Source organism: Eurosta solidaginis, chromosome 3, assembly GCF_040869045.1.
Source record: "Eurosta solidaginis isolate ZX-2024a chromosome 3, ASM4086904v1, whole genome shotgun sequence".
NCBI classification, from domain to species: Eukaryota; Metazoa; Arthropoda; class Insecta; order Diptera; family Tephritidae; genus Eurosta; species Eurosta solidaginis.
Genome location: NC_090321.1, coordinates 98,435,468 through 98,446,660, shown reverse-complemented (window position 1 = coordinate 98,446,660; position 11,193 = coordinate 98,435,468). Strand labels below are relative to the sequence as shown.

At 43.9% G+C, this 11,193-nt stretch overlaps 1 long non-coding RNA gene across 1 annotated transcript; it reads left to right on the top strand.

Annotated features, from left to right (window-relative positions):
* The first annotated feature begins 2,051 nt into the window (after window positions 1-2,051).
* Window positions 2,052-6,004, top strand: LOC137246552 (uncharacterized). The gene is made up of 5 exons (XR_010951550.1): window positions 2,052-2,349; window positions 2,419-2,522; window positions 2,805-3,037; window positions 5,252-5,440; window positions 5,522-6,004. It is a non-coding gene; the product is annotated as an uncharacterized lncRNA (long non-coding RNA).
* The last annotated feature ends 5,189 nt before the right edge of the window (window positions 6,005-11,193 follow it).

The following is an 11,193-nucleotide window of genomic DNA, read 5'->3' as shown; positions in this document are numbered from 1 at the left end:
CTCTATCGCTAACATATGTTCTTCTGCCAACTTAAATTTGACGTCCAATCTGAGTAAGTCTGTCAGAGGTTTGGCTATCTCTGCATAACTTTTAACAAATCGCCTAAAAAATGATGTGAGCCCTAAAAATCTTGGCATCTGCTTCTTATTTGATGGTTGTTCGGCCGGGGTGCGTCTAATCCTGGAGGTAGGTCGGCGCACCGGGTCGGTCTCAATGTTGGGTTTTTGGAATAAAGAAGAAAAATGAAGACGAGAATGTCTCGTTAAAATAATCTGTTTTATTGGGTAGAAGTAAAATAAACTGGTTACAATATTACCTGACTGTATTGTAGAAAAAACGGCAGAGATCGCTGGCGGCAGATGTGTACGCGTTGGCTGTTAGAATCCAAGAGGCCGGTTGTGTAGCAAGCTACAACCGTTGACCCGCAAAATCCTCCGTTTTGGAGGGGAAATGCACCCACACATCAACCCCGACATGCATATGCATGAGTGCTGACAAAAACACACATACACGTACATGTACATGCATGCACATGCATGTGGCGGTGATGTTGTGGGTGGTTACAAATTAATTCGAGTATCGAGTAGCGATTCGCAGGGTTGCATTGGGGGGATCGCAGACAGATGCGGAAAAGTTAGGCATCCTGCCTAAACATGCCGGCCCCCCTTGCGATACGCAACATCGTTTTCCGCCAATGACCTCCGCTGAAACGAGAAAAATGAATACAAGACTTACACACTAAACTTAATCTAAATGAGGAGTTCGTCTGACGACGCAAAATGGCCGGGAATCCTTTCTGACTTGCTTCGCACGCCACCTGAGCTAAGATGAAAAAATTAGCGGTTATGAACAGTTATAGGTGAATATTTGTTGCCATTGAATTATACATAAATATAGAAATTCAGAATGTAATATGTGTATAGTCGATGGCCAGTAAGGCCGGACGAAGAGGCCGAGGTCTCCGTTCCAGAGTGGCACCATTTTGTTATTCTTTTGTTTTGTCGTTCCGGATGGAGAGGCCCAGGTCTCCATTCCAGATTTGCGGTTTTTTTTGTTGGTTGGACGAAGAGGCAGAGGTCTCCGTTCCAGACTGGAGGGTTTTGAGGTTTTTCTGGGCTGGACGAAGAGGCCGAGGTCTCCGTTCCAGCGTATAACGTGTCATGTCGCTCTCAGGTCGACTGTGGCATTTTATGGATGTGCCAGGGCGAGTGGCCGTGAGGTTTGTTGGGTGATGCGCGTTTTCGCTGCAGCGCATGTATTTCGTCAGTTGTGTATTATATTATTACCCTACAAAACACTTGGTCACAAAACTTACCCACGCCCATGCAAATGTGACTACGAATATAACCTATCACCGTAAAATGACTAGTCAAGGTAGTTAGTGCTGTGATTTCGAGCAGCTTATGCATTTCAACAAAACCAGCAAGATTGCGGTGTGTGGGAGGTTGGAACGGACGTGATTCCAAGCCACCCGCGCAAAATTACTTGTTTTCGTGATACGCGTATTGTTTTATTAACAAAGGTACGTTAAAATAGATGAATAAACCGAGTTTAAAACGAAGCGGAGAGGCTGACGAAGGTATGGATTTAATTTTGTGCGATGACTGATGGCGAATAGCGCAAATCGTATTTAAATTCAAATGTGTACCAACTGCCGGTGCTTGCATGCAGATTGGCGATGCGTTCTCCACGACACGTTCTATCTGCACGTACCATTATGCTAAATGTGTCATGCAACCCTGTTGTGTATTTATTGGCCAGCTGACAGCTGGTATGGTGAATTTGTGGTGTGCGAGTATATATATACATATAGGTATTTGCTTGCCCTTGAAAAAAAAAACTGGGTCACTGGGGCAGTAGCACACTAGGCCAGTAGAAAAAGTTGACTTTTTCCAATTTCGGGACTTTGTCGTGTCGGGATTCTTTTATTTCGGGACTCGGATTGTTTTTCATCCAATCCAAAAAATCAAAAATGACTTTTTTTTTTGTAAATGAGAGCATAATTATTTTTAAATGATGTTTTTGCCTTTATTTTTGTGCGTAAGTATGTTTTGGGACTGCCCGAGGCGTCAGTATGGGTCAAAAAAGCTCATCCCGATTTTGTGTTTTGCGGGTTTTCGGTACCTGCTTGCACATTTTGTGCAGCACTACAGCGTGTGAGAGACAACGTCGGCCAACGGCGGCGTAATACAAAAAAAAAATGAACAATCATATCGTGTAGAGAATGGAATTTTCCACTGAATTGGGACAAAAAGGACAAAACGGGACCTGCATCGACTTCATTTTTTTTCGTTGCTTTTTCTTTCTTTGTGGCGCGTGGACGACATCGGATGGTCATTGAGAAAAAGGTGCGAAAAATATGAAACCATTTCTTCCCTTAAGTTGAGTACTATTAATAGTCTTTGTTCTTATTTTAGGTACTAAAGAAACAAGGTTTTAAGTTAGTGCGAGCAAATTCATTATTATTGAGAGCGTTTAAAGTATGCTGATTGGGTCACTGCTACTGGTACAGCATTTAGAGGTAAGCAAATACTTTGTGCAGGTATGCGGGGTTGAAAATTTGCATAAAATGACGAAGAAAAGAAATTAAAGGCGTCGAAAGCTGGGAGGGAATTGATGATTTGATTAAGGTCAAATTGAAAATTGGAAAAGGAAGTTGGTCAAATGAGGAATCTTAAAATCTGGCTATATACCCTTAAGTAATTGACCACCAGCATAGTTACAACCTTTAATTTCTATATTCGTACAATATTCGCACAAACTACATAGATATGCGAGTACATACTTATATTTAACATTCCAGTCAAGCTGTTGTTGCCTATCGTACCGTTATCTGTCTGGCTGCTGTGATCTGAACAGAGACACTCTGAAGTTGGTGAAATTTGGTGTTGTGTTGCAATTTTGTTGGCCTTGAAAAAAAAAACTGGTTGCCGTATTGGAAGGCGCCAACTCTGGTGTTAACAAAGTGGTCAAGAATACAATTTTTTTAACGCATATTAGTGATTTTTGCGCAGTTAATGAGATTTACAATAAGGGGTGAGTACCTTGTATGCCGCTGATGATCAACCCTAGGTGTCAGCTTATATTCAAATATTGAACACATATTATTGATAGAGTGTATACTGCCGGCAGCCGGCATACAAGCCGTCCCTTTTGTTTCTATTTAATTGGAGTTTCTGTGTTTGGTTTTATAAATACCTTCTTAATATGGGCAACTTGCGCTGGCGCTTTGGCATACTAAAATTTTATATACTGCAGAATAGTGGCCAAAAATATATGTACATTTTCGGCGGAAAGTCCCGAGCATCGCTCGGGAAATAAAACCCAAAAGACAATGCGAATTTTGGGAGATTTATTCCTTGTACTATGGGAGACTCGGATTGGTTGGGCAGTAAGCCCAGAAAGCGTCACCCAACGGCTTAAACATGTTTGAATTCCCCTGAAGTGCTCTCAGTCGAAAACACCGTAGGTTGCCGCAGTGCGTTTTCATATTTGATGGTATTTGATGACGAATGTAAGGGAAAAATTAAAATAAACTTTGAAAACCATCAGTGACCGTTGTGGCCGCAATTCTTTCTACGGAACGGGACGAATTATTGCATCCTCTTATGGTATAATGGGCATTAGAAACGTGCCTGAGGTTGCCAATGACCCCTTCCAATGTATCAAGGACCTATTAGTGTTAGTTTATTTATCAGAAGTTGGGCCACGCTGATGGTAAGCAATGAAACGTCTTCGTTGTTCGGCTTTGTCTCCCCTAGTCAATGCAATTGACTTGTACAAGTGGCCTTTGGTTTCATTAGCAACTGTTGCAACTAAGGGCCTGTGTGATTCACGTTCAATTTCAGAATGTTGATAACTATGTAAAGGCCTTATTAATTAGTATGGTGGTTTATTGCAAGCACGGGTTTCCCGAAAATAGTTTCCGTTGACAGCGAACTGTCATTATTGTGACTGAATTGTTGATGTTGCTGACTGCTATAAGTGCCAGGACTATGACAACCACCCTGATAGGTTCGTAAGGTGGCTCCAGTGAGATTAAGCTCATTTGATACCTATAACAATAACAGCTGGTGGTTTTCAGAACCGTATTAATTCTTGAGAATTTTCTAAGACGAGTGATAAATGATTTCTTTTAGACGATAAGCATGGGGTTTTCGAAAGTGCATCCTGAGAGATCCACGCCTTGCACCGTGTTTGATAAAATTGACACCTGAAAAATTAGAAAGACAATGGAGTTTTGAGGGAAAAATTCGAAAGTTTCTCTAATTTTTTGAAAAGTTTGCATAGTTGCAGTTACATAACTCAAAGAAGCTTTTCTTGAATTATAAAGAAGAAATAAATTTACTTGATAAAAAATCGCAACTCCTTTTATCGTGTTCGTTGCGGTATGCTAGTGATATGCAAGCCCACCACTGCAGGGCCTCGATTTAAAGTTTCGTCAGGTAGCTTAACTTAAACTCTCGCGACGATCAGCTTACTTGTAATCTATGTGGATGAATAAGGAAGATTCCTCATCCCAGTGCTTTATCTTACGTTATTTTGAATACAAGCTTCACAGTTATATGTGGCTTAAAAAATGTTCGGATGAGGACTTGCCGTCAACAGCTGCCCGGAGTCAAAAAATGGTTACTAAAAACGGGGGGGGCGTCTTTGATCAGAAGCACAGCGGTGTGCGTAAGCGTGTCCCCTACCTACAGCAGGCCGCTAAAATTGGAGTCCCTTCTTGATTGGCGATTGCTCTGTTTTCATCGATGTATTGCATAGGTAGGATATTCTTTGTTATGAAAAACACAGGGAACCTTTGCGTCAGTTAGCCTCTTCCCCCCACCAGTGGTAAGAGGTGGCAGATACTGCATGGAGCAATAAAATAAAGTTAGTAGGTTTTTGTTTTGTTTTTTTTTTTACAACCTCGTTCAAGTCTGGCACTTCCCCCCACCAGTGGTAAGAGGTGTCAGATACTGTTCGAGGTAAGGGGAATAACCGCCCAGGGTTATGCACTCCCGATTTCTACGACCTTTTATAAGTTTGGTACTTCCCCCCACCAGTGGTAAGGGGTACTAGATACTACTCAAGGCTCGGGAACCGTTTCCCATTTCCCATTTCTCCCATGATCCTTCTACGCATGATTATGCAGATTGCCCAAATATGGGCCATAGTATTTTTTTGTTTCCAACCAGCCAATTGTAAACTGAAACGGTTATAGTAAATGTACATGTGGCCCAGACGTAATCCTGTACCGATTTGCAGGTTACTTGGTGGATGATACTACCATGTCCGTAACGGAAGACTATTCGGTGAAACGCATTGTAGCCAAACGCACGGAGAATGGCCGCACTGAATACTGTATCAAGTGGGAAAATACATGGGAGCCAGCGGAGAATGTGAATTGCCCGGAACTTATTTCGGCATTTGAAGAATCGCTGACTGCCAAACAATGTAAGGCACGCTCAACTACTTCGCCAGTCAGCCTATTTATTTCTTTTTTTCTATTTTTTTTTTGTTTCTCTTTACTCTCAGTTGAACGAAGAACTGGTGGTGAAGAGCGAGTTAACTGTCGGGCCACAGGGTTTTATCGGGTGCTTGAGCCCTCTGAAGTTTTAGGCGCTGCGGATGTATCTGGTGAGCTGATGCTCCTAATGAAGTGGAAGGGACTGAACGGGACCGACTGGGTGCCGGCCAAACAGGCCAATGTTGTATGACCGCAACTCATCATAGAATTTTATCAGGCGCATCTAACCTGGGAGTGTGTCGCGGACGAGGACTATTCGCCACGGAACGAAAACTTTTAGTTTAAGTAGTGTCAGTGTACACAAATCTCGATTTTTTTCAATTTAATGTTTATGAATAAAGTACAAATTAAATCAATTTAATGTTTATGGATAAAGTACAAATGAATGAAGGTAGTTTTAGGTTTAGAAGGGAAATTAATATATATCGTGCCGAATGTGGCGGATGTGAAAATAGCGCCGACAGCTCTGTTTTCTTTAATTTAATATGTATTAAAAAAGGAGACAATGAAAGAATGTAACCTAAGTTGTAACTGTGAATTTTAATATAACTTTATCGTGCCGAACGCGGTTTATTTGAAATTATATTAGCTTGTTATTTATTTCATTGATTAGTGGGTTGAGGGGTGCTTGGAGTGTTAGCCAAACCGTAATGAAGGTAATCTTTCTTAACCTTATCTACGGCGCAGGCCTGTCAATAATCAGAAAGATGTGTCTTGTTGTAGAGAGATCCTGCCAACTCGAATCGTGAGTGTATGTACATATATCTCTACATTGGTTTAAAAATATTTGTCATCAATGCCCCCCTTTTTTTTCGTAGTACAGCTGGTAAGGGCGGCTGATGAAAAGGGTACCCAGATCAACGACCGTAAGAAAAGGACAGAAAACTCCTGCCTCTACATGGTATAAGGACGAAGGACTCGAAATGGCACCTCGCAGCGCTTTGGCGAAAATTCAAGCAGAGTAGATTAACATGTGAGTAATTGCCTGTTATCTGTAGATATTTGTTGTAGACCATATTATGTCGTTGTAAGTGTGGGAAAGCTTTGATTTCACAGACCGTTATTAGCTGGGGGTATTGCTAAGTCGGTCCAGCCCGCATGAAGGTCGAAATATTTTGGAAGACAAGATTTTCCTGAGACGAAATTCCGATTGCATCCACACATTTCTTTTGGTTATGTGATGTGGGGAGTTTGAGAAATTCGGTTGGCTTCGTGCTTCTAGCCGAGTGCTGTTGTGTTCTGTGATCCTCGCTCGGGGTGAGCGAGTGAACTTGTGTTGATTTGTTGGGAATTTAAGAATTATAAAAGGCCGAAGGTCCTTAGCTTCTGTGGCAGATCGGTTCGCCCTTCTGCGGTAGGCTTTTCTGGTGTCCTCGTTCTGGGATAACGAGTGAATGGGAATGGTTTCTGGTGTCCTTGCTCTGGGTGAGCGAGTGAATTGTGGGGTTTTCTGTTCAAGGGGCCCCCGGTTAGTCTTGTTGAAAAAAAACTTAGAAGAAAAAAAATGGTTTTTGTTTGCGAGCTTTTGGTAAGCTCTCCCGCGTCCTCGTGCATCTCGCTCCCTTTCCCCATTGCCCACCAATAGTCATGTGTAGGATTCCCTCCGGTAGACTCGACACGAGACCGGGGGTAGAGAACAAAAAAAAAGGAATATGTAGGATCGCCCTCCGGTAGACTCGCACCATCACGAGACCGGGGGGTTGATTATATTTAGGGTCTCGGGAGAGACACAAGCTTAGGGATAGCGGAGCATCACGGCGCGTGGATGAACGCGTCTTTATGTCCCGCGCTCACTTCCCCCATTGCCATCGCGTAGTACGTTTTGAATTCCCCTCCGGTAGACTCGCACCATCACGAGACCGGGGGGTTGATTATAATATATGGCTCGGGAGAAACGCAGGCTTAGGGATAGAGAGACACTAAGACGCGGGTTCCTTAATTTGCTTTCTATGCTCTCACCAACCGTGGGCCTCTGATTTTAGGTAGCTGGGGGAAATAGAGTTTTGGTTTTTGGGGTTTTGTAAGGCGGAATTTGGCCCCTTACATTTAATCCTCCTTGTCGTGGGACGGAAGGAGTACCAATTTCGTCATTGGTCTAGTGGTTTGTCCCTTGTTTGTATGAACGTCAACAACACGCACACGGTTATCAGAGCCTGGGTGTGTGTTGACGATTCTCCCCATTCTCCATTCGTTGGGTTGGAGGTTGTCTTCTTTGATAACAACTAGGTCTCCGGGTTTTAGATTAGGTTGTGGATGTTTCCACTTGTATCGTTTCTGGATCTCGGTGAGATATTCGGTTTTCCATCGCTTGCAGAAAGCGTGAGTGTGAGTGGCTTTGAGTTTCTGCCACCGATTGATCATCGAGGCAGGGCTCTCACTCGCATCCGGCTCTGGCGGAGTCAGTAGATGGCTGCCAGTGAGGAAATGTCCTGGGGTGAGCGGCTCTAGGTCCGTCGGGTTATTGGACGCCGGGCTGAGCGGCCGCGAGTTCAGGCATGCCTCGATGCGGCACAAGAGGGTATGGAATTCCTCGAGGGTGAATTTGTGTGGTGAGGCTATCTTTTTGAAATGGCTTTTGAAGCTTTTCACTCCCGCCTCCCACAGCCCTCCCATATGGGGAGCGCCCGCAGGGATGAAATGCCAAGTGAGTGATTGGTGGCTGTACTTCGAGACAGCATTGTCTCGGGCTTGTGAAATGAAAGTTTTGAATTCCGATCGTAGGGATCGTGAAGCCCCGACAAAGTTTGTCCCGTTGTCGGAGTAGACGTTTTTGGGACATCCGCGTCTAGATATAAAACGGGCAAAAGCCGCAAGACATGATGGGGTGCTGAGGTCAGTAGTGGCCTCCAGATGAATCGCTCGTGTGGAAAAACACACGAAAAGGCAGACATAGCTTTTGGATAGTCGACACCCTCTACCGCGGTAACTTTTGATGTCGAAGGGTCCGGCGAAATCGACTCCAGTATTCGTGAATGCACGGCTGAAAGTCGTGCGTTCGCGAGGGAGAATACCCATAAGTTGGGTCTGAGCACGCTTTCGGTGTATAGTGCAAACTTTGCAATTATGAATGGTTGCCCTAATCATGGTTTTGATGTTAGGTATCCAGTATTGGGTGCGTATCAGACGTAACATGAGTTGGTTTTCCCCATGCAGACTTTGTTGATGAAACATTAGGACTGTCAGACGGGATAACCGGCAGTTATATGGGAGGAGGATTGGGTGGCGTTCATTAAAAGCTAAGTCCTTTGACGCCCCGAGTCGCCCTCCTACCCGAATGATGCCATCTTGGTCTAGATAGGGATTAAGTGAGAGTATTGCACTTTTCCCTGCAATTGGTTTTCCGGCCTTTAGATCACTATCTTCGGAACTATAGTGTTGTTTCTGATAGATTTTAATTAAGAGTTGGGTTACTGTTTTGATCTCATCAGGAGAGATTAAAGGTGACTTGACCTAAAATGATTTTTTTGTTTTGGGGTGAGTTCTTCGGTAGAACCTCATAACGTATGAGAGCACCCGTAAAGCCCTAGGTAGGTCTGAAAAGCGTTGGAGAACATCGGTAGTATTTACTGTTGTTGTGGCGCAGGTCTTCGCCCTCTTTTCCTGTACGGAGGTGATGTAGTCACTTTCTTGTGCTGGCCATTGGGAAATATCTTCTTGCAGCCATGAAGGTCCCTGCCACCACAACGAATTGTTGACCAATTCAGACGCCGGTAATCCTCTGCTACCTAAATCTGCTGGGTTAGACTCTGAGTTCACGTGCAACCAGTCCTTATTTCCGACCATGTAGATGATCTTGGTGATCCGATGTGCGACGAAAGTGGACCAGGAACACGGCGCTTTCCTCATCCATGCGAGGACGATAGTTGAATCCGTCCAAAGGTGCACTTTCACTGGTCCCAACTTGAGGTTTCTGAAAATTGATTCGGTGATTTCCGCTAACAGCACGGCTCCGCAAAGTTCCAATCGTGGAAGAGAAAGAGTTTTCACTGGGGCTACTCGGGTTTTGGCTAGAAGTAGGTTTGTGCAGACATTATCATCCGTTTTGACGCGCATGTAAATGACTGCTGCATAAGCCTTCTCGGATGCGTCACAAAATCCATGGATCTCGATGTCGGTTCCTGGAGAAAAGTTGAGCCATCTAGGTATCCTGATTTTATCGATTTCATGGTATTGGTCGGGGAAGGTCTTCCAGCGTACTGGTAGATACTGGTTCGTCCCGAGCGGTGCCTTCCAACCAAATACTCTGCATGAGTATTTTTGCCACAATGACCATTGGTGCCAGCCATCCCAAGGGATCGAAAAGTTTGGCGATTGCTGATAGTATCGCTCTCTTCGTAATGTTCACCGGGTTGTCCAGCGTCCCTCCTTTAAAATAAAATAAATCGGAGAGGGCATTCCATCGAATGCCTAACGCTTTAACTGAACTGGTATCTTCGAATGCCAGGAAGTTTTCATTGAGCAGGTCTGCTTTGGGGATGTCCCTTAGAATGTCCTTTGAATTGGATGTCCATTTGCGAAGTGGAAAGCCCGCTGAGTGTAGGACTTGAAGAATTTCATCTCCGGCTTTAATAGTCGATGTGATCGTATGTCCACCCGCTAACACGTCATCTACATACATGTATTCTCGTAGTATGTTAGCCGCTGTAGGGTGTGAATTTAACACGTCGTCTGCCAGTTGTAGGAGCGTTCTTATCGCGAGATATGGAGCGCAATTCACTCCGAAGGTGACCGTCTTTAATTCGTAAAGACTAATAGGGTCATTCGGGGAAGTGCGATGCACAATACGTTGAAATTTGGTGTGATTTTCCTTCACCCAAATTTGTCGATACATCTTTTCGATGTCGTTATTGAAGACGAAACGGTATAGTCTCCATCGTAAGATAAGGATGGGTAGATCGGCTTGTAGAACTGGTCCTGGGAGTAGAATATCATTTAGGCTCTTTCCGTTGGCCGTAGGGCTCGAGGCATTGAATACTCCGCGTACCTTTGTTGTGGTACTTTCCGCTTTAATAACGGCGTGGTGGGGCAGGAAATAATTATCCGAATCGTCGGATGGAATATTCTTTTAAATTTTTCTCATATTTCCGAGTGTTTCATATTCTGACAACACTCGAACATATTCTTTAGCTAAAACTGGGTTTTTTATTAGCCGCCCCTCATTCCGGAAGAATTGAGAGCATGCGCGTTTCAGGGACGGTCCTAAATTAATGTTATTAGGGTAATCCTGCCTGAGTGGTAATGATAGGGTGTATCTTCCATCTTCATTCCGTTTCGTTGTTTCCTTAAATAATTGTTCGCAGTACCTTTCCTCTTCATTTAATATTTTATTTTTTGGGTAGATTTTCTACCTCCCAGAAAGCTTTTAATTGCTTGTCTAACGCAACCTCGTTGTAGAAGGACATGATGCTCTTCGTTGGATTCGGTGCTTCGATACGACCGGTTAGTATCCAACCGAACACTGTCTCTTGGGCTAAGAGTGTGTTTAGCACATTCTTTTTTATACCGTTCCTTATAATTTGGGGATATATGTCTCCGCCAAGTATGAGGCCTACGTCTTCGTTGACGTAGAACGTCTTGTCTGCCAAAACCAAGTCTGGGAATGCCTGCATAGTCATTGCGTTGATATGGCAGGATGGAAGATTCCCAGTGAGTTTCGCTAGAACTAGTACGGGTGTAGTCA